General features: G+C 42.4%; 1 protein-coding gene across 5 annotated transcripts in view; it reads right to left on the reverse strand.

Moving 5' to 3' along the window:
* The window catches only part of SLC12A8 (solute carrier family 12 member 8), an 83,075-nt gene that overhangs the window by 41,426 nt on the left and 20,203 nt on the right, over positions 1-21,446 (reverse strand). The gene's annotated exons all lie outside the window — the stretch shown is intronic.

Raw genomic sequence — 21,446 nt, forward strand, 5'->3', positions numbered from 1 at the left:
TGGCATGGTCTGTTGGTTGGCCTTATGTAAGAGGGGCCCAAACTTTGAACACTGGGGGCTGCACTGGCAATAGGCCAGTCACTTGCATCTAATTTATTTATAAATGCACAGAACGTTAGTGATCCTTGTGCTTTTTCCCCGCGTTGCATCCAATCTTCCCCCTCTTTATTAGTTACGGTCACTCGCCGCAACACATCAAATCTTGGATTGCAAGACCCGGCCTCTGTATTTGTTTTGTGAAGTATCTTGTGCACTGTGGGTGTGCTGTATAACAGTCATATTATTTGTTTGTTCTTCCATTTGCCTTGGCAGATGAATACAAAATGCCTACTGAGGAAGGTTATCCCTGACCAGCATCATCCTCACCCTCAAATCTGAAAGAGAGAGCAGCGCTGGGTCTTATTTTATGTCCTTGTGGACCATTGTGTGCCCTCGCTCTTGGATCTTGGAGGGGGTGTTAACCATTTTACCACTGCTATTATGGTACCAGCCACAATCACAGACACACTGTATAGAAACAAAAGGATGTCAGCTACAGTCCAAATAAAGGCTGAGAACTAACTTGCTTTCAGCTTCATTTATGGCTCCTGGTGAGAAGATTTTGAGAAAAAGTCATGCCTAGGGAAGGAGTTGGTTGGATCCCTAGGAGAATGGAGGAGGCACAGGATTTAGCTCACACTGTACTCAGATCCCTTGCCCACATTGTGTGGTATATTATGAAAGGAAACAGAAAGCATCCGTAACTCTCAACACTTCACTCTCCGAAGGCGAGGAGAAGCTCCCTCACTGAGCTCTAAATGCTGACGTTGGAAGCTTTGTTTCTCCTCACCCTTGGACAATTTTAACAGTTGGGCTTTTTCAGTTTGAAGAACAGAAAAATACTTGAGTCAGCTTCGAGACGCGGGGCTCGAGAACACAGGACACACCTTAGTGGGCTGACCGTGTGCAGAGCCTGAGGTTTCCGCCTAGCACTTTAAGATCTTGGAAAATGACTGATTTGGAGACCCTGCCAGCAAGCAGTGGTTATTTGGGGTCAGCCCATTATGCAACTACATAAAGGATATCTGCCCTGCCAAGTTTTATGCAACCTGGAGCTCATTACAAATTAGTCAAGTTTTGGCCAGATTCAAAAAGCCTACTCATAAGCTTAAAGTTAAGCAAACCCTGGCAGGGAGGCAGGATTGACCACAGAACTAAATCATGCACAAGTGAAAACTACCTTAAAGAACATTCCACCAAATGACCGTCACTTACTACGCTGTACTTGTGGTTAGAGATTTATGCATAAAGGTGGATGCTGAGGTTCTTGGAAGACCGTGAGATTTAAAAAAAAATAAAATAAACCACCATGTTTCCATGCCAAATACCACAAAGTGGTACCTGGCTTGGATTTTCCTCACTGGAACAGTCAGCAAGTTTTTCTTGCAGGATGTTTTCTGGGCCTGACTCTAGAATGTTCAGGATCCTGGAGGGTAAGATGTGGGGCTAGGAGAGCCTCAGCATAACTGTACAATGCTAGAGTAATTATCTCCTCTTCTCTATTTCTCTCCTTCTTCAATCACTAAATCCTGTCTATTTCCTCACTAAAGTCGGCCCTGTTCCTCTTCATCACCATTGCCAAAACACTTGCAAAGTCCTCAGTCTTCATGAAGCAGCATTTTGGAGAGTGCCTAGCCATTGGGGGTGCGGGTCTCTCTCAATGTCTCCTGCACCGTGTATAAATAATTACATGTTTTTTGGAACAGGGATATGGGTCTCCCACCTGCCTGGTGAGTGCCTAACCACCAGGCTATACAGTCATGTTCACTTGCTCTCATTCTCTCTGGCCCAATGACTATTCAAGTATTTTATTCACAGGAGAGGCTGAGACAGACCCATACCAGAATATCCCATAGCTCAGTGATTAGAACGCTCTCCTACGCCATGAAAGAACCACATTCAAATCCTTTCTCTTCATCAGATGGGGGTGGGGGGATTGAACATGGGTCTCCCACATCCCAGGTGAATGCCCTAACCACTGGGTTAAAAGTTATAAGGTGATGCTCCTCCCTGCATTTTGTAAATGGTATCTAAAGGCCCCTTCCCCCCCAAAAAAATTGTCCAAAATTATTAGGCAAATTCATGTTACATTTTTCAGGGGGGGGAAATCCCTATTCATCCAAAAAAATTCACTCAGTTCTAGTTGTGGTATTACGTCCTTTCACCACAAAGTCATCCTTACAAGCCCAGTCAGGCTGGTGGTACCCAGAGATTGTTGCTATGTTGGATGAGCTATATGAAATGAATTTGGTCTGGTCTAGTTTCCAGAAGACTAGTATCCCCAGCACAAAACCAGTACAAGTACAGTATCCTATTGAAAACCCCACCAGAGGGGCAAAAGACGGACTCAAGTATGGAGAGTCAGATACCCTCTCCTTTCCTGGTACTGATCCTTCTATGTCAGAGCTGAGGTCTGGTGTGGAGAAGCTTGCACCACCACCGCCTGTGAGGTGAATACATGTAGGACTTCCGTTCACTGGGGCTATGCAGCTCAAACCCGCAGTAAACGCACTAAAAAATTATACCCATAGCCCATAACAGAAAAGCAACATTTTTCTTCACCAAGAAAAAGTCAAGAGTATTCTCTTAATTGTGCCCAGTGTTACTCACAGTGATCTTCTAACACAGTGCTAGGGATTAGTTTCCAAACATCTGAGTGGATGAGCTCCCATCCAGGGTTAATCCTTAGAAGAAAAACAACTTGCATGCACATGGATTCCTGAAGATCCGTAAATGGTTTCTGTAATTCATTTGCTTGTTGGGTTTCATGCTACAAATCACAGTGGAGATCATGGCACAAGTGCTTGCTAACATTTTGTCCCTGCCTTCCAATTTACATAAACAACTGGATTTAGTTCTTGTGCAGATGACAGCCAAGATGATCTCATGATCCACTGGTTATGATGACAGTTTTGAAACTGAGGCAGACCCAGAGCAGGTGCCATTCACGCTACTTTAGTTAAGATTATTATTCAGTTATAATCTCCTTTGACATGCACAAACATAGAGGAAGACACTGTCCCTCCCTGCTAATCTAAATCAGACACAAACAGTAAAAGTTCAGCCAACTGTGAAGGTCACTTGAAATGGTATAGATCTCTGGTGAGTTATCATGACCAAAAGGCCGTGGTGAAGATGTGTGGGATCCAAGGAGGAAAATGAATGGTACTGTAAGTGCCTTTCCCAACCTGCTCCAAAAAACAAAGTCTACACACTGCAAAGTCAAAAGACAACCCCTACTCCTCCCACCCTCACCCCCCCCCAGTCACCTTTCTATGATTGGGCTTTGTTAACAGTGAAATTAACAATAAAATAAAGTCCAGCTCAAACATCCCCAAGGTGGGCTGCTCCTCGGGCTCCGCCCTTGTCACTACTTAGCCCGCACCCTAGATCCTCTCTCATGAGGGAGTCACTTCGGCCTCCCTTATACCCAGGTGGACTAACACCTATCTCAGAAAGTTAGTAGAACTTATGTAACCCTTTTCCCAGTAACATCTGTGAAATAACTGTGTGGGGTGTTTCAGCAAATACTGCCAACCTGTTACAGGCAGGACATGGAGGGAGATCTCTGAATGAGGGAGCAAAGATGAGAGAAGAATACAGAAACAGTGTTTAGGAGGCAGGATTGGGAGGAGGACAGGAAGTGGGAGGGAGTTGGAAGAAAAAAGAGCAGAGAGAGATGCAGAGCTGAATGGACTTGAGTGTCAGAGTTTCTACTGAATAACCCTAAATTCAGGGATAACTTCACTGTAACAATTCACTGTGGCCTGAAACTTGGTATAGGAGGCATAAGCGCAAGCGGGCTTTTTTTTCCTCTTCAAGCCCACAAATGTTACAGGAGAAGCTGCATTCCGCTATTGCTGAGTTGTAAAACAGACCAATTCAAAAGGGAAAGATGAGTTGCCAGGTGAGCCAGACTGGATGAAGCACAAACAAAATCTTTGCCAAACCAGAACTGAGATTCAAACAAGTTTTAACATTTTTCAAACAGCGTTGAGCAGACATCCTTGCACTTCCTGATTTGCTCTAGAAGTGCAAGAAACTCTGCTTTAAATCACATTTTCTGACAGGCACTGGTGGATTAAAACTACTATGCTGGGGCCAGATCCACTAAAACTTGGCAACCCCTCCCCACAGACAGCAGTAGGTGTGGCATATGCTAGCTGAGTTAGGGTAACGTAATTCCCAGCTGCTGCCTGCCACTGCTTTCCCTTGGACAATGCCATGATGGGACCTGCAGGGTTGAAAGAGGGATCATAGTGCATTTCCTCCTCCCTAGAGTGTGCACTAGCCACTGTTGGTTGGTTGCAACCAGCTTTGCGCCCTGCCACATTCAGCATACAACTTATTTATTATTATTTTTATTATTATTTTATTTTTTTTATTTGCTGCTGCATTCCACGCCTCCAGCCACTGTATATGGATCCAAAAATCTTACTAAGAAGCCTGATCATGTGAGATTCCAAACCAAACAGTGCTGGACACATTTGGATCCGAACTACCAGAAGCTTTATCCAAAACAATATGTTAACACCTTTTGTGAGTCAACCCATTACTAGCATCAGAGGGGTAGCCGTGTTAGTCTGGATCTGTAAAAGCAGCAAAGAGTCCTGTGGCACCTTATAGACTAACAGACGTATTGGAGCATGAGCTTTCATGGGTGAGTACCCACTTCGTCAGATGCATCCAACAAAGTGGGTATTCCCCCACGAAAGCTTATGGTCCAATCTATAGGGTGCCACAGGACTCTTTGCTGACATTACTAGCACTAATTTAGGCTGCTGCTTTGCAGTCCATTAACCCCAAAACAACCTCATAAACATAAATACAAACAAAGTTTGGAAGTGTTAGTTCATGCATGCTTTCAGATCACTGAATGGACCATAGCGAGTAATATAACCCCATATACTACTATAGCGGTATTCGTTCATACAAGCACATGCACTGCAATTCTAGACACTACACAAAAGGCTAAGCACACAGTGTTACAGTGAGCCAGCTGGTGGATTGGGTTAGTCCATTTGCCACTCACCTCTGGAGTTCTGGGTTCAAATCCCAGCTTTAGGTTGTAAGTGAAACAGAGTCTGGTGATATCCCGGGTGCCCCACGAACAACTGCCTACGTCTCAAAGCTGTCATAGCATTAGGGCAAGAGTGCAAATCACTACTTGGGGAAGACCTAGGCCTGGAAAAAGCAGCGGAGCTTTATTTTATTTAAATAAATCCTGATTGATCGATGCAAGGACAAAATATATCCACGACATAATTAGAACAGTGGTGCAAGGCCACAGAAGTACAGAGAAAGGTCTCTGGGGAAGACTGCACAGCAATTGCACAAGCTCAATCCAATAGCGCAGAGGTGCTCAGCCCCTTCCAAGCCCTAACTGAAGTCAAGAGGCGTTAAGGAAGCTCAATACTTCACAGAAGCTGCTTGAAGTCTTGGTAGGACTGGGGCCTACTGTGCCTGGCTCTAACCAATGTTAAGGGAGCCGTGTTGCCAGACGTGCTAAATACACATTTGTCTTTACAGCGGCAGGGAAGGAATATAGGATTACTACATAATTTACTTCTTAACTCTCAGTTCAATTCACACTACTCATTAAAATACTTATTTTAGCATTATTTGTCTGCGTTCTTATTAAAACTAATTATGGCTGAGGACACGTGGGGATACTCTGCAGATCCTGATGAAATGGAATTTTAGGTCCCAAGGCTGCAGGTGGATTGTCACATCCACACGGAACCCTATTCCCTTCAAGAGTCCTATGTGCTAATGATGTCTCCCTTTACCCATGCTGAGGCCTGAGCCCCGCAATGGGCCCCTTACAACACCCCACTGGCCAACGTGAAAGACACCATTCTAGGATAAGTGTCTTGAACACTGCTAGATGAAATCAGAAACAAGAGAGAGAGACAGAGGATCTGACTGCTATTTTTTCCTATTCAAAGTGTACTAATGATAAAAGGAGAAGCTGACAGCATTTATTAGAAACCCGGTTTCCCAGGCAGGTTATAAAGTAGGACAAACAATTTACTTCAGGCTCAAACACAGCACACTTATAAGCAATCAAAAAAAAACAAAAACCCCAGAACAACCCTGCATCACCATTTTTCTTGTAAAAAAACAAAAAAAATAGGGGGGGGGGAGAATCACTGAATCGGAAAGAAAAGAAAAAGAAAGAAAGAAAGAAAGAAAGAAAGAAAGAAAGAAAGAAAAACCTGGTCTGAGATTTTTTCCTACACCCATAATAAGCAGGGCAAACCCAAAATGAAAGATTATATAAAGTCTGTAATTGAAGCAGAAAAAGCCACAGTTAAAACAATCTAAAAAGACCAAGCCCTAAGAAAGGCTATTTGGATTCCTTATCTTTTGATGGAAAAGAATGTGCTCCCTTAGATTAATGACGTGTTTACCCAAAAGGAAATCACCACCCTTCTGAAGCAGTGACTGTTTGTTCCGTCCAAGTCACTGTTTTCTGATTCTGAACTGATCTCCCAAACCTCCTGTTTAAAGTCAACACACAATACAACTTCCTGTCAGCTATTGGCTGTGAGGGATCCCAGAATTAACCCTCTCCCAAAAGCTGCCAAAGGTTGGAAATTTACTGCACCTGTCGTTCTGGCCACTGCCAATGTCAACAAGGAGGAAAATGTGGTACTGTATTTAGGTCACACTTCAGACAAGCTGTACTATGCGCATGCAGTGAGACTGGGGTTGCTCTAATTGCAGCCAGTGAAATTGTAGCAGGAGGATGAGTCAGCCCCCAATAAATATACAAATATTTTTATGTAGAACGAACAAGTTAACAAGTGCGTAGACTGCCAGCGCTTTAAGGGGAAAACACTCGCTGTGCATGTTTTATGATGACTAAACAGGACACTCTTTGCAAAGTTTAAAAATGCAGCATGCTGCATCTTTGCAGTTCAACGCAGGTTTCAATACACGGTAACACTTTAGATTTTGCGTGCATTTCTACAGCATGTCACCAGAGGATCTCTAAATGCCTGATCAGCATTTAACTAAGACCCACAACACCTTTCTGAGGCAGGTGGTATTATCACTGTTCAATAGTTGGGGAAACTGAGTAATAAGAGTTTGAGTGACTCACCAAAGCTCACCTGGTGGATTAATTACTGAGCAGGGAACTCAGGCCCCTTGTTGTAACCACAAGGTCACTCTACCTCTTCATATTATATTTCCTCCAAGGACAATACATTAATATTTACAGTATGAAGAACTGTTTATTGGATGAAGAAATAACTTAATATTAGTCAAAATAAAAGCAGGTTAAAATCCCATTGCTACTTGCTGTCCAGTAGTAAGACCTTTAAAGGGATTTTATATTGGACGGTGTAGTGGTTCTGATGGATATTACTGAGACCTGGCTGGAGCGGAGGAATTGTTCACTCCAGGGTTTTCAGTAATTCAGCATACAAGGATAGAAGTATCCCAGGGTTGTCTGGGTGAGCACGAGCCTTGGGTAAAAACAGGGACTTGGTGAATATCTGTCTCTTGTATGAATAACAAAAGTAAGCATTAGGATTGTCTCCCATTGTACCAACCACCATGCACCTCAGGGAGTTTGGCAAGTTCATCTTGGTTATGGCGAAGTCCCCATCATTTGTTTTTCTTGAAGACCATGATGACTAGGACAGGTGGGATTCAGATTCTTTAGCCATCAAACTCCACCAGTAAATAGACTCAACTCACTGCAGCCACCTAAAGAAGCCATTTATACTGGACCTGATTTTCTCTCTCAGCTTGGTTACTTCTTGGGTTGCATTGGCCCTATTGAGATATCAATCAGTAGTCTTCATTTCATTAAATGGTTACACTACTCAGACCCAGGACCAGCTCTAGACCCAGGACCAGCAAACCAAGCATGTGCTTGGGGCAGCACAATTCCAGGGGTGGCATTCCGGGTGGTTGTTGGTTTTTTTTGCTTGGGGTGGCAAAAAACCTAGAGCCAGCCCTGCTCAGACCTTCTGCTAAAAAAGGTTCTGGCCAAGACTTAAAAAAATTAAAAAGAAAGTTAGGCTCCACATTTCCTATTCAATTTCCTAAATAAGTGACCTGATTTTCAAAATGCTGCATTCTCTGCCTCTCCCACTGAACTGATGGAAGTCAATGGAAGGTGCAGAGTGCTCCGCACTTTTGAAAGCCAAGAGTCTATATTATCACCTTAAGCATGTACTAGCTCTGGTGAGCTCTGTGGTAATTCTGATGTCGGTGAGCCCTTCTCTAAGCAGATGCTTTGAGAGTAGTGGATGCTTATACTGAAATACTAACCATGGTCATTAACACACTGATACCTGTATGTTCTTGTCCTGTCTTGACTTCTTGAAGAACACTGGGGTTTGAGAAGTAAAGAGACAAGGTGGGGATTAGAATGTAGGTGGAGAGAAACGCAGATCAAATGCTGCACTCCTCACAATACTATCAGAGCACTTCATAGACAGTAATGAAACAAGCCTCACAACATCCCTGTCGATATAGTTAATAGAGGTGGTTAGAACCTCGAATTTCCAGGGGAAAATCTGAAATTTCAACAAAAAAAAAAATCGCTCTAAACCAGAACCAAAAACTGAAATTTTGAAATTCCCTGCAGAACAAAATTCTGAATTTAATTTTGGAAACATCAAAATGACATTTAATTTACATAAGGTCAAAAAATTACATTTTAATTTTATTAATTCAAACTTATATTACATTGTAGTTTATAATATCATGTCATTTTTGTCAGGTCATAACATTATGTTATATTGTGACTTCACAATATGAATGGGTAATTGGTACTGTAATTGGTAAAATAGTACTGTCATTGGTACTTTGTATTCTAACTGCTAATTGGCATTCTAATTGGTTTGGTAATTAGTACTTGTTGGCTCAATTGGTATTCTAACTGGCCATTTGTAATTATTACTCTAATTAGTAATTGGTTTAGTAACTGTATTAATTTATTATTAATTATAATGATATTTTCCACAGTGCAGCTAGGAACCAAATGCCCCACGCACTGTTTTCGATCCATTGCTGATTGTAGGACAGGAAATCAAATTAAAAAAGAAAAGAGAAGCAGCTGGAGAAATAATTTAATATTTGGAAATTATTTTCATAAAGAAAATAAATTAAATTACTTAGGCAAGGCTGGGCCACAAAACAGTGGAGTCACCACTGGGGTGGAACACTGGAGGAATGAAATCATGCAACATAAAAGATCTCATTAATTTAAAAACAATCATTAGTATACAAAAAAGAAAAAGTGATTTTGGTTTTATTTAATTGCCCCATTTAAACATAATGAAGAGGAGGAAAGTAGAGATTATAGGACAGTAAACATTTCCCTTCAACTACTTAACCTTGTTTGGCTTCTAGTACTAAATATACTGCAGCTATAGAGAAAGACGAGGGGCAGGGGGAACTATAACAGAATTTATTTTAAAAAGCACAAGGAAAAATTATATCCGACACTATGGCACAAGTAGCACTGACAGAGACAAGGAAGTTCAAAGCTGAAGTGGCAAATGCTGCCAATGTTATTTCCATGGTGACTAGCTCTCATTAGCATCTCTGTACAATGACTGGTTTGATATATACTAATAATAGTTATCACTTAACATAGGGCTTTCCATCCATCGGCCCCAAAGCACTTTATAAGGCAGGTCAAGCATTACCATCCCCAGTTTAGAGATGGGGAAGAGAGGGAGGGAGAGGTGAAGTGACGAGGCCAAGGTCACACATGTACTACGTGCTATATATTTATGAAGGAAGGGAAAAATCACCGGATACTGTTGGGTTGGTTTTTTTCAGCAATACACAGACGCTTTTTAAAGTTTAGAGCCTTGAGTCTGTCACTTGGTGTGTATTTGCAGGGCTATGCAGAGCCCCACTGATTTCAATGACGTTCTGCCCATATGAAATAAATTGCTGAATCAGGGCCTAGTCTGGTCGATCCTGCAGTCCCTACTCATGTGTGTAGCAGAGTGGGGCAGGCTATCCAGTAGGAAGTAAAAGAACATGAAATATGGAGCATTCCGTGAAATTGGAAAAAACAGACCCCAAAAAAACCAACACAGAGAAGAGAGAGAAGAATATGGACAGAGACGAAATTTCTGCAAAACTAATGGTTGGACTTCCCACCTGGGAAAGCATTAAATGAGTGAAGAGGATAAAGACAGATTAAAATGAAAAACAGGACTGAAGAGGAAAAAGAAGTGCATCTTGATAAGCAGGATGAAAGAGGCCAAAGGCAGAGAACAGTGAATGGAACTTACAGGCATATTTTGTCCCGCCCACTTTATCCACCAACTCCCATCCCATGAACAAAAGCAGAGATTAAGAATAAAGAAAGCAAAGCAAATTCCCGTTTTTCTAAATTTAAATATCCTCTTCGTACGACAGCTATTGTTAGCTGATTCAACACTCTTGGCTCCTTCTAAGGCTCTAACTGAGGTGTCTGAGTGGGAGTGCAAGTCCCACCTCTATATTCAATCGGGCGACGACAGAAGTTCCTGTCAAAATTAACTAGGTAGCAGCACAAAGAACACCAGGAAAAAAGCTCGGTACCATCACCAACAGCCATTCCCGGGAGTCAGCCACAAACTCACCTCCGCTAGCGCAGTTATTAATCATTTGTGTCACGGACGGTAGCATGCAGAGCACCAGCCCAACACAGGACTGCATTGCGGCAGGCACTGTATACAAACACACAACAGGAGTCCTTCCCACTCTCCCCTAAGCAAAGAACAGCACATAGTGGTGCTGCCACAAGAGTGCAGCAGGGACTGAATTGTGACTCAGAGTCTCATAATTTGGTCCCTGGTTACCTTCTCACTCCAGGGACGTAACCTTTGTCCTGGCACAATTTACTTCCCAGATGTACTGGCTCAAGCATGCATGTTGGAGGGGATGAAGTCAAGATTCTGCCCACTCCCTGCTTGCCCACTACCCACCAGGTGCCCCCTCTGTGCTGTGAGCTGAATGCAGGTAGCCCCTGCTCAGGAGTATAGCGGTGCCCTCTCTGTCCCCGTTCCCCCAGAAAGAGCACACCGACTGGCTCATGACTGAGCCTAGACCCATCAAACCTCTCTTCAGGACACTGTTCCATTCACAGCTTGGTTCACATGAACCTTCAGACATTAGAAGTTGCAAACACAGGTGCCATTAAACAGGGATACTGAGAGGACACACTCAAGCGGGCATCCAAACTATCACCCTCTCTGCGCAATGTATAAAGGCATGTCTTGACTCCAGAGGATACCCATTAGCCTGGTCCCCCACTGCAATGCCACGTTACTGTGTCCCCACTGTTTCTGCACTTGTCCACGTGTGTCCGGGAGCATAACCCATGGTTCTTTGTGCTGAGATTCTCTAGGATTCTTTCCCAGTACCTTGTGGGGGAACTTTTCTGGCCTGTGGGAAGTCACTGGAGGGCTACCGGCACCCGATCAATTTAGCCTGCATCCTCATTGCAAAGTGGGTGGGTTCCCGCTTGAGTTAAAAGAGAGCCCAGCTCTACCCTCCACGCCCAGCTGGGTTAGCTAGCCTGGGCTTAAAGAACCTCCTAACACAGACCACAGGTTTTTGTGTGTAGACAGTAGTGGGCTTTGGGCTAAAATCTGGGTAAGAGCCCAGATTAACTGGAGGATTCTCTGCAGCTTGAGGTCTTCAAACCACAATTTGAGGACTTCAATAACTCAGACATAGCTTAGGGGTTTGTTACAGGAGTGGTTGGGTGAGATTCTGTGGCCTGCATTGTGCAGGTCAGACTAGATGATCATAATGGTCCCTTCTGACCTTAAAGTCTATGAGTCTAACTCTGCAGTGAAGACATGCCCTGTATGGATAATTAAGAGGATTAGTGATGAGACATGGGCCGTGCTCCCTTCCGTGCTGCCCCATGCATGGAATTCCCTCCATGAACTAATCCATTAGGCCATTACCCTCTCCTTCCTCAAAACACAACCGTGCCACAAGCCCATGAGAAGTCAGTCAGCCCCTGACGGCCAGATGGAGGGGCAGCTGGGAAAAGTACATATTTAGTTTGATTATATGTTGTTTAAAAAAATCAAATGTGTACATGTATATAAATCACTGCAACAACTGTATATACTTGCTTGTAGCCTCTCTCCACCTCCCATTGTTATCACCATCTATTTGTAGTATGGTAGAACCCACAACCCCCAATCAAGGATCAGGGCCCCATTGTGCGAGGGACCATACAGACAAACAACAAGGAAGACTGTCCCTGCCCCTGAGAGCTCCCAACGTACATGTCAGGCAGGACACAACAGGTAGATGAAACAGACAAATGGGGTGGAGGGATTTGAAGGATGAGGTGACAAAAAAAGCAGAGCTGAGGGGAAGAGCAGAAGTCACAGCTTGCTACTTGTCTAACCAAAGCCAGGGAGGAGTGACTTACAGGCATTTATATATATATATTAAACAGTGAGGGCGACTAAGCACTGGAAAACACTTCCACAAGGAGTGGTAGATTAAGATCAAGACCGGATGCCTTTCTGAAAGACATGCTTTGGCGAAACACAGGTTTTGGGCTCACTACAGGCCCGACTGGAAGAAATTCTATGGCTTGTGTCTGAGCAGATGATCTGATCTGATGGTCCCCTCCGACCTCAAAAAAAATCTATAAATGCTGGCAGAAGCAAGTTTTAAGGGAGGGTTTAAATGGAGAATATGATGGCTGCCTTAGGAACGCAGATGGAGAACTTTTTCCAGACTTGGGAGATGACACTGGAGAAAGTGCTGAGGTTTTTGAGGACCAGGAGACGGGTGGCCCATCAAGGTTGGCACCATTGGCAGAGCGAAGGCAGGGGCTGATAGCTAAGTGTGATAATAGAATGAACAGACAGGGGGCGACTCACTTTGCATCTGAGTTCTACTGTAATATCAATATTTAATTACTAATCATCTTTTGCACAGACGGTTGGGCGTTTTTATTTCATTTCTCTCACCTTATTTTGCCTAAACAGACATGGTAGGTGAAATCTTGGCCCCGCGGATGTCAATGGCAAGACCCCTAGGGACTTCTGTGCAGTCTGGACCTCACCCATCTTTGAGTAACTATTCCTAAACATGACCTTTTGGTATTTTTAAGGGGAGAAATCCAAGTCAAAAGAAAGTCACTCACCAACAGCACTGTTATATAAGGCCCTGATCCCACTGAGGACCCTCAAGAGCAGCATAGTCCAGCAGATAAGGCACTGGAGTCAGAATCAGACACCTTAAGTTCTATTCTCAGCCCTGCCACTGACCTGCTGTGCAACCCTGGGCATGTCCCTTCACCTCACTGTGCCTCAGACAGATTCGATGATCACAAAGGTCCCTTCTGCACTCAAAAAATCGATGAACGTCATCTACTGAAATCAGTGGGAAATGACGGCACATGGCAACTTGCAGGAGGTGCTTGAAAGCTCACAGGACTGGGTCCATAAAGGGCAGCTTGTTGTAATAAATCTCTGTCTGTGTGTCACCCTACAGACACCATCACAACAAAACACAGTGTTGTTCAATACAATCAGAGCAGTGGCTGTACAGTGGGGGCTGGAAAATGAGCAGAGACAGACGCAGGCTCCAAACCTACATAGGAGTGGGAGAGTCCAAGTGTGATAACTCCAGCCCCTCAAAAAAGTTATGGATCAATTTTTTTTAAAAACCTCTCTCTTTAAATACTTACTTCAGAGACTATACAGACCTGTGTAACCTTCCTGTCAGTATCTAAACAAGGATCTTAACAATGTTATCACTTTTTAAAAACACATCTATACTTCAGTTCCTATCCCAGACAATTGGCAGGTAACCAGTTAATAAATTTCTTCACCAGACTGTTGAATAGACTGGCCTATGGTCAAAAGTGATGTCATGCTGATTCAATGTGCTATAATTGGAAAAACCTGGGTAAAGCAACCGCGTGTGTTTTAATAAATAAAGATCGCATTAGCAGTCTCCTGCTTTATTCACCACTGTGTCTACCTTGTTCAGTAGCAAAGTGGGATTTTCTGTTGCCGTTTCTTCAGTGATTTCTACTCAGAATTTGATGCCAATTTCCAGATGTGTTTCAAGCCAGGAAGTCAGCAATCAGGCTGGATAAAGCCTGTGGGATTAGCTACACATCATCATCTGACACACACATCCTTCCCGTACCTCTCTTTCAAAATGGGGCACGCCCCTTACACCCAAAAAAAAAAAAAACATGTAGACAAAAAGGGTTATTTTATTCTTTGATTTTTTTTAAATTTTTTGTGATAATTTCTTTAAAAAAACAAACAAACAAAAAAAATCTCAGTCCACCAAAGCCCCTGAGACACCATTTTAAGGATCTTTACAATGATGGGATGTTTATACAACAGAGAACTCAGTTTGACGGTGGTAGGTTCCCTGTCTGCGAAATGGCTCATGAGAGGCTCCCCTCCTCTTATAGCTAGCCAGCTGCAGTGCTGCTGACTAACAAATGTCACTTCTCCCAGTCCTGTTACAGGAAGCCCAGGGGATAAAAAGCCTTCAAATAATTCGCCCTTCGAAGAAAAGGGAGAACAAATGTTTTTTCCAGGTTTTGCAAAGCTAGTTTCAAAATACTAAAACCAAAATGAGTGACAACAGGGATGTGGTTTATCTGAAGAATAACTCCAAAGAGAATCATCCTAACAGTGATACATTTGGAAATAGCAATAGGATAATATAGTGTGTTTATGTAGCACCTCAGCTGCGCACCTAAAAGCACTTTCAACCCCACCACTAATGTCTCACAGCATCTCTTATGAAATGAAACCTCATTTTACAGATGGGGAAAAGCCACAGGCCTTGATCCACCCTAGCACTGTAGGGTCCTCTCCATAGAGAGGTTAAGTGACTTGCTCAAGGTCACACAGAGAAGTTGGCGGCAGAACCAACTCCCAGTCTGAAGTTCACACCACTAGCCCACGCTGGGTTTAATTATGTAATTTGCAGTCACAGCCAAAGAGAACACCGAGAACAAAGAGAACACATTTTCTTTTAAAGGAACATTAGATATTTAAAAATTGCAAAACCATCACCATTTCAACGTAAACTGCTGTTCTTTGCATCTCAAAAAAGGAACGAAGCATGACAAAATTAACACCAGATCTCCTCTCCTCCAACCCCCCGCTCCCACAGCACCAACCCTTTTTATTTACTCCCTCAGTAGTTCTGTTTTCACAGAATACCTGAAAGCAATTGCCAAAACAGGAAAACAGGCGCCTATTTGAAGGGAGTATTTGGGAGTAACCCTCCACAAAAATTACTAGAGATAGGCTAGGAAAATAAAAGTAGGGCATTAACAGAGGCCTTATCTTCTTTTTCCATGACTCTAATGTTCTATGCATAAAGGCCAAAAGGCTTTGCATATTGTTCTGAAGAAGGGATCACGTATTCCGCAGCAGTCTTCTATCTTTATTGTATATTTTTTGTGGGGAGCAAATAGAGACGAATATTGAAATGTATGATCCCCAAGAAGTAAATATTCAAATACAAAGGACAAAGGCAAAAAAGAAAATGGTGTTCAATGTAGACAAATATAATAATACTGTAACAAACACAAGTCCTGATTAGGGGGTCAAAGGGCACCAGGACTTTCTGGTGCTGAGGCAGGTATATTGGACTCAGTAAAAATAATACAGTGTCCAACTAGCAAGACAATATGGCTACTTTTTACTCCCTAGCACACTAAGGCTCTCCACTTTAAGCAAGCCCCATATTTTATTGGAGCAGATGTTCATACAAGGACCATGGGTTCCAAATTTTCAGAAATGACTAGTGATTTTGGGTGCCTTGAAGGGGCCTGATTTTCAGAAAGTTCTAGTCACTTCTGGACATTGAGGCTCTGGTGACTGTACCATGGAGCAGCTATAGAAAGCCCTGCCACTGCCAAAGAAAATGGAAGAGTGACATAGCCAGCAACACTCAGCAGAGCATTGGACTCAGTTGCATGGGAAAACTCATATACCTCCCACCATTATCTTCCCAGTCATTCATATCTAGGCAAGGAGCTTGACACCGATCAATTGATAATCTTACTGGTTCTCCTTCATTGCATTATTTCTCTCAATACTGGTTGTTAGTGCTCTTTCAGCGACATCTGAAATGCACAGAGACACTTTCTGCCATCTCACATTACATCTCATCTTTCATTTGCTGCCCACTGTCACCCCAGGATCTTGCGGCATTACCAATTACCAGGTATCACTGTCCTCAGTGGGGTCTGCAACATTTCCCTACTTAGTAACCTATGGACTAAGTAATTATGCTAACCCACTGTGAAAATTCTCAGCCTACATTTCTTACCCTGATAAGGTGAATTAATGAACGGTTAACTGTTCTTGGGCTGCAGTTCACATCAGTGTGAGCAGGGGTCAGACTTTAGCATTGTGGGGCTGAGCAGGGCTATTTGCTGACTTGCCCTGGCAACCAGACCAGCTCCAGCTCTTCAGCTCCCACTCGGGGCTATAAAAGCCTGAGGGGTTCTCTGAGGAAGAGTGAGCTAGAGAAAGGAAGTCCAGCTGAGAAAACCCCTTTTATACAAGTACAGTCCTGCCTCAAAAATCTAAAAATAAGGGCAAACCACAGGAAAGGAGTGAGTTTTTGGACAATATCCTATTTGATAGCTGTTTGTGTATATGTGTCTGGGGATGAGTTTAGGGAAGGGGAGTGGGGTGGGGGGGAAGAGCCAGGGAACTCTGTCCAAGCAGAACGAAATAAAGACACTAGTTTAAGTATTGCTTTATGACTGAACTCCTTGGGGGAGAATTGTATGTCCCTTGCTGTTTTACCCACATTCTGCCATGTATTTCATGTTATAGCAGTCTCGGATGATGACCCAGCACATGTTGTTCATTTTAAGAACACTTTCACTGGAGATTTGACAAAATGCAAAGAAGGTACCAATGTGAGATTTCTAAACATAGCTACAGCACTTCACCCAAGATTTAACAATCTCAAGTGCCTTCCAAAATCTGAGAGGGATGGGGTGTGGAGCATGCTTTCAGAAGTCTTAAAAGAGCAACACACCAATGCGGAAACTACAGAACCCGAACCACCAAAAAAGAAAATCAACCTTCTGCTGGTGGTATCTGACTCAGATAATGAAAATGAATATGTGTTGGTCCACACTGCTTTGGATTGTTATTGAGTAGAACCCGTCATCAGCATGGATACATGTCCCCTGGAATGGTGGTTGAAGCATGAAGGGACATCTGAATCTTTAGCACATCTGGCACGTAAATATCTTGCGACGCCGGCTATGACAGTGCCATGAGAATGCCTGTTATCACTTTCAGGTGACATTGTAAACAAGAAGCAGTCAGCATTATCGCCTGCAAATGTAAACAAACTTATTTGTCTGAGTAATTGGCTGAACAAGAAAAAGGACTGAGTGGACTTGCAGGCTCTAAAATTTTCCTTTGTTTTATTTTTGAATGCAGTTTATTTTGTACATAATTCTACATTTGTAAGTTCAACTTTCATGATAAAGAGATTGCACTCCAGTACTTGTATTAGGTGAATTGCAAAATACTATTCCTTTTGTTTTTTTACAGTGCAAAAACTTGTAATAAAAAATAAATATTGAGCACTGTACACTTTGTATTCTGTGTTGTAACTGAAATCAATATATTTGAAAATGTAGAAAACATCCAAAAATATTTAAATAAATGGTATTCTATTATAGTTTAACAGTGCGATTAATCATGTGATTAATCACGATTAATTTTTTTAATCACTTGTCAGCCCTAATAATAATATTTTTAAATGAGCGTCCAGGGCATCCCTTATTATTGGATGGGCATTCATGTAGACTATTAAAAATCCAAAGAAAAAAATATATAGCACTTCCATGTTTCCAAAGTGCTGTGCAGACAATAACCAGTCCCTTTAGCAAGTCTATGAAATGGAGAAATATCACAAGTACCACATCCCCATTTTACAGGTGGGCAAACTGTGGCCCAAACAGGTTGCGTGACTTGCCATGTGTCTTAAAGATAATAAGCGTCAGAGTCAGGATTAAAACCCAGAACAACCCGACTCCCAATCCATGTTCATCCCCTAGACCACTGTGTCTCACAGTGCCTCTCTCTTACCCTCGGTACCTAGCTTACTGGCCTGTTACTTACTCAAGCTATCCTCATGTGACCAAACTTAGCAGCCAGCCGCAACAGAACTAAAACTCCAAAAGGTTGATTATACACAAATACTGAAGATGTAAGATACTGATCAAGAAGATAAAGATTGTAAAATACTGATCAAGGGCGGAAGTAATTCTTGAGACTGGTATTTTGACCAAAGCCAAGGATAATTTATTTGTCTTTAAACCACCACACACTTCCCTTCCCTCAAAGCCAGACAGCATCCATTTGATTTCTTGCAAAGCTATTGCCTAGTTGAACGGGGTCCTTCTATTTGCAGTTACAAAATCATGTATTAACCAACAGAACGTGTGAAAAACATCAGCTGGGTTTATCAATATCTGTATTTATCTTCTGTAAATCATTAGACGTTGCCTTGTAGGAAAGGCTTCCTGTAAACAGACACAATCAAGGCTAATTTATGTACGCCACTTTAAAGGAAGTGCTGGAAATCCAGACAGAGCGGGTGATTCTTTCCAAAGCCCTAGTGCTTACAATCAAGGCTAAGATACCACTCAGAGGCCTTCGGGGGTAATGCAGGACTTCCCAATGAATACACTTTTCAGACAACTAAAAAAAAAAAAGTCTCTCATATATAAAGTTATTTGTAAATCACACAAATGAAGACTTCTCAAAACAAGCATTAAGCCAATAGATATAGTCTGCACACTTTGGGGGGACAGGGAGCTTGGAAGGAGGTGGTGGAATCTCCTTCCTTAGAGGTTTTTAAGGTCAGGCTTGACAAAGCCCGGGCTGGGATGATTTAGTTGGGTTGGGTCCTGCTTTGAGCAGGGGGTTGGACTAGATGACCTCCTGAGGTCCCTTCCAACCCTGAGATTCTATGATTCTATGAATGAAGTGCTGGGACCCACATCTCCCAACCTTGAGCCACAATCAGCCTTAAGAGACTTTTCTTCACCTGGAAAATTGTCCTCTCCTCAAGTAGGCCACAGATATACTGTAGATTCCATACTGCTAAACTGGGTACCTCTCATCCACCTCCCTTCCTTTCTCCTCTCTCTTTTCTATCAGATAAATTCATGTAAGGAAAACTAATAAAGGAATAAAAAATTCCAGCCGTAAAGTTGGGCATGTTTTCTCTTTCTCTCTTTATTTCTTATATTCCTCCTTTTGTTCTCTCCTTCCAGTTCCATATTCGTCCTCCTGCTATAAAGTATGTCTACACTTCCAAAAAAAAAAAAGATCAGTGGCAGCAAGTATCAGAGCTGGATTAACTGACTCAGGCTTGTGCTAGAGGGCTAAAAATAGCAGTGTCGACATTCGGGCTTGGGCAGGAGCTCAGGCTCTGAAACCCGGCGAGGGGATGGGTCTCAGAGCCTGGGCTCCAGCCTGAGCCTCTCTGGTTATGTCTACACTGCAATTAGACACCTGCAGCTGGCCCATGCCAGCTGACCTGGGCTCTGAGACTTGCTACCATGGGTCTTTTTTTGCAGTGTAGACATACCCATAGTCTCTCTCTTATGTTGTATCTATTTTTTCCTCTTTATTAAAAAAAGGATGGCTAGTTTTAGGCCCAGTTCCCCTCTACTCAAGGCAAGTTAATTGAACAGTGAACAACTCTGGAATCCTCCTAATGTTTTCTTTAGTTATATAGCACCGCCTCCTTTATTCTTGCAAAGCACACTAACTCAATTTTCTGTACCTACCACAACGTTCCTCAATTTACTTTTCTTTCCAAGCATCAGTTGAGTGGTAAAGCAGGTTTAACTTTGCAACACTTACTATGATGCAATAAAAAAATTGTTTTCCCAGAGCCTCCTTCCTACAACGACTCATAAAATGCTCTCTCTCAGGTCTAAGTCCTGTGCCTGTGACATCAGAACAATGCTTGCTATCAGCATTGCAAGCACAAAATAGCTTGATGTGAAATTCTCTCAAACCAGCTGGGCTACGGATATTTACAAGGTGACATCTTCCCATCCCTGTTCCAGCAGTTATATATTTTTTTAATGTTGAAATCAAAACTAAGGACAATGAAAAATGGACTGTATCCATTTATTAAAGGAACACTGGTGCATTTGGGAATGGAGAGAAATCAAAGATAAAGTGACACCTTCTGTTTATTTGGATAATTGCACTTTTTTGTGGTCAGTGTCACTTAAGCATTCATCCACTCCTTTCATTGCAATCACATTATGCAATATGCTTCTATGACCCCCGGCTTAGAGAAAGTCGCAGGGTTAACATTGCTCCATACTGTGGGATTATTATTAAATGCAGCGATGTCAGTCTCCAACCCTGGACCACAATCAGCCTTAAGAGACTTATCCCAGAAAATATTCCCCTCCTTAACCAGGACACCCGTCATCCTGAAAATGTCTTTGCTCGTAAACGGATCAATATTTGCTTGAAAATAAGACCAATTTTTACTAAACGTGGTGCATTTCAGTGCAAAAAGCTACAGAAAAAGAGGACTGATATTGAAGTCACAATGAAGTGCCAAAAGTTTTCAAATTTCAAGCATTTTGGATATTCTTGCTAATATTTCATCCAGCTCCGATAGCAATTGCTGATTACGACGACTAAGGGCATATCTAAAAAGAACCTAAACAAAATTTTCAAAATTATTCTTCAAATATGTATCGGGTTTTTACATTATAAGTAGAATATTTTCCTGGTGATTATTATTCTTATTTATTATTTGTTTTATGGCAACCCGTTGGAGCCTCAGTCATGGACCAGGAACCCCTTGTTCTAAGTGCTGTAGAATCAAACACAGAACAAAAAGATGGTCTCTGCCCCCAGAGAATTTACAATCTAAAACAAGAGACAGAAGATGAATATAGACACACACACTGGGGGGTGGGGGGAGGAGGGGGAGACAGACACACAAGGGGAAAAAATGAGACAATATTGCCCAGACTATCTAAACTGTTTGATGCGCTGTCATGCAATTCGTTATAGGCTGACGGTTTTATTTTTTAAAGGCCATTACAGGCATTAAACTGATAAGAAAAACTTCTTAATGTAAATTTGTTATCCTTAATCTTTATGGATACAACTCTTTTAAAAACTGGTTCATCAGACATAGCAACTCTGTCTGTGCAGGCATTTTTCTATTGTTAGAAAGCTTTTGGAAACTAAGAACTCAATAAAAGATTATAGACAGTACTTTTTAAAGTAGTTACCTACATGTAGGCAGCAAAGTTAGGCACTTATGGTCCCAATCCTGCAAACATTGGTACCTGTGTTTAGGGATGTATCCTAGGCCAGGTTGCAGCTTACGTCAGCCTA

The sequence above is a fragment of the Mauremys mutica genome, chromosome 10 (assembly GCF_020497125.1).
Source record: "Mauremys mutica isolate MM-2020 ecotype Southern chromosome 10, ASM2049712v1, whole genome shotgun sequence".
Taxonomy (NCBI): domain Eukaryota; kingdom Metazoa; phylum Chordata; order Testudines; family Geoemydidae; genus Mauremys; species Mauremys mutica.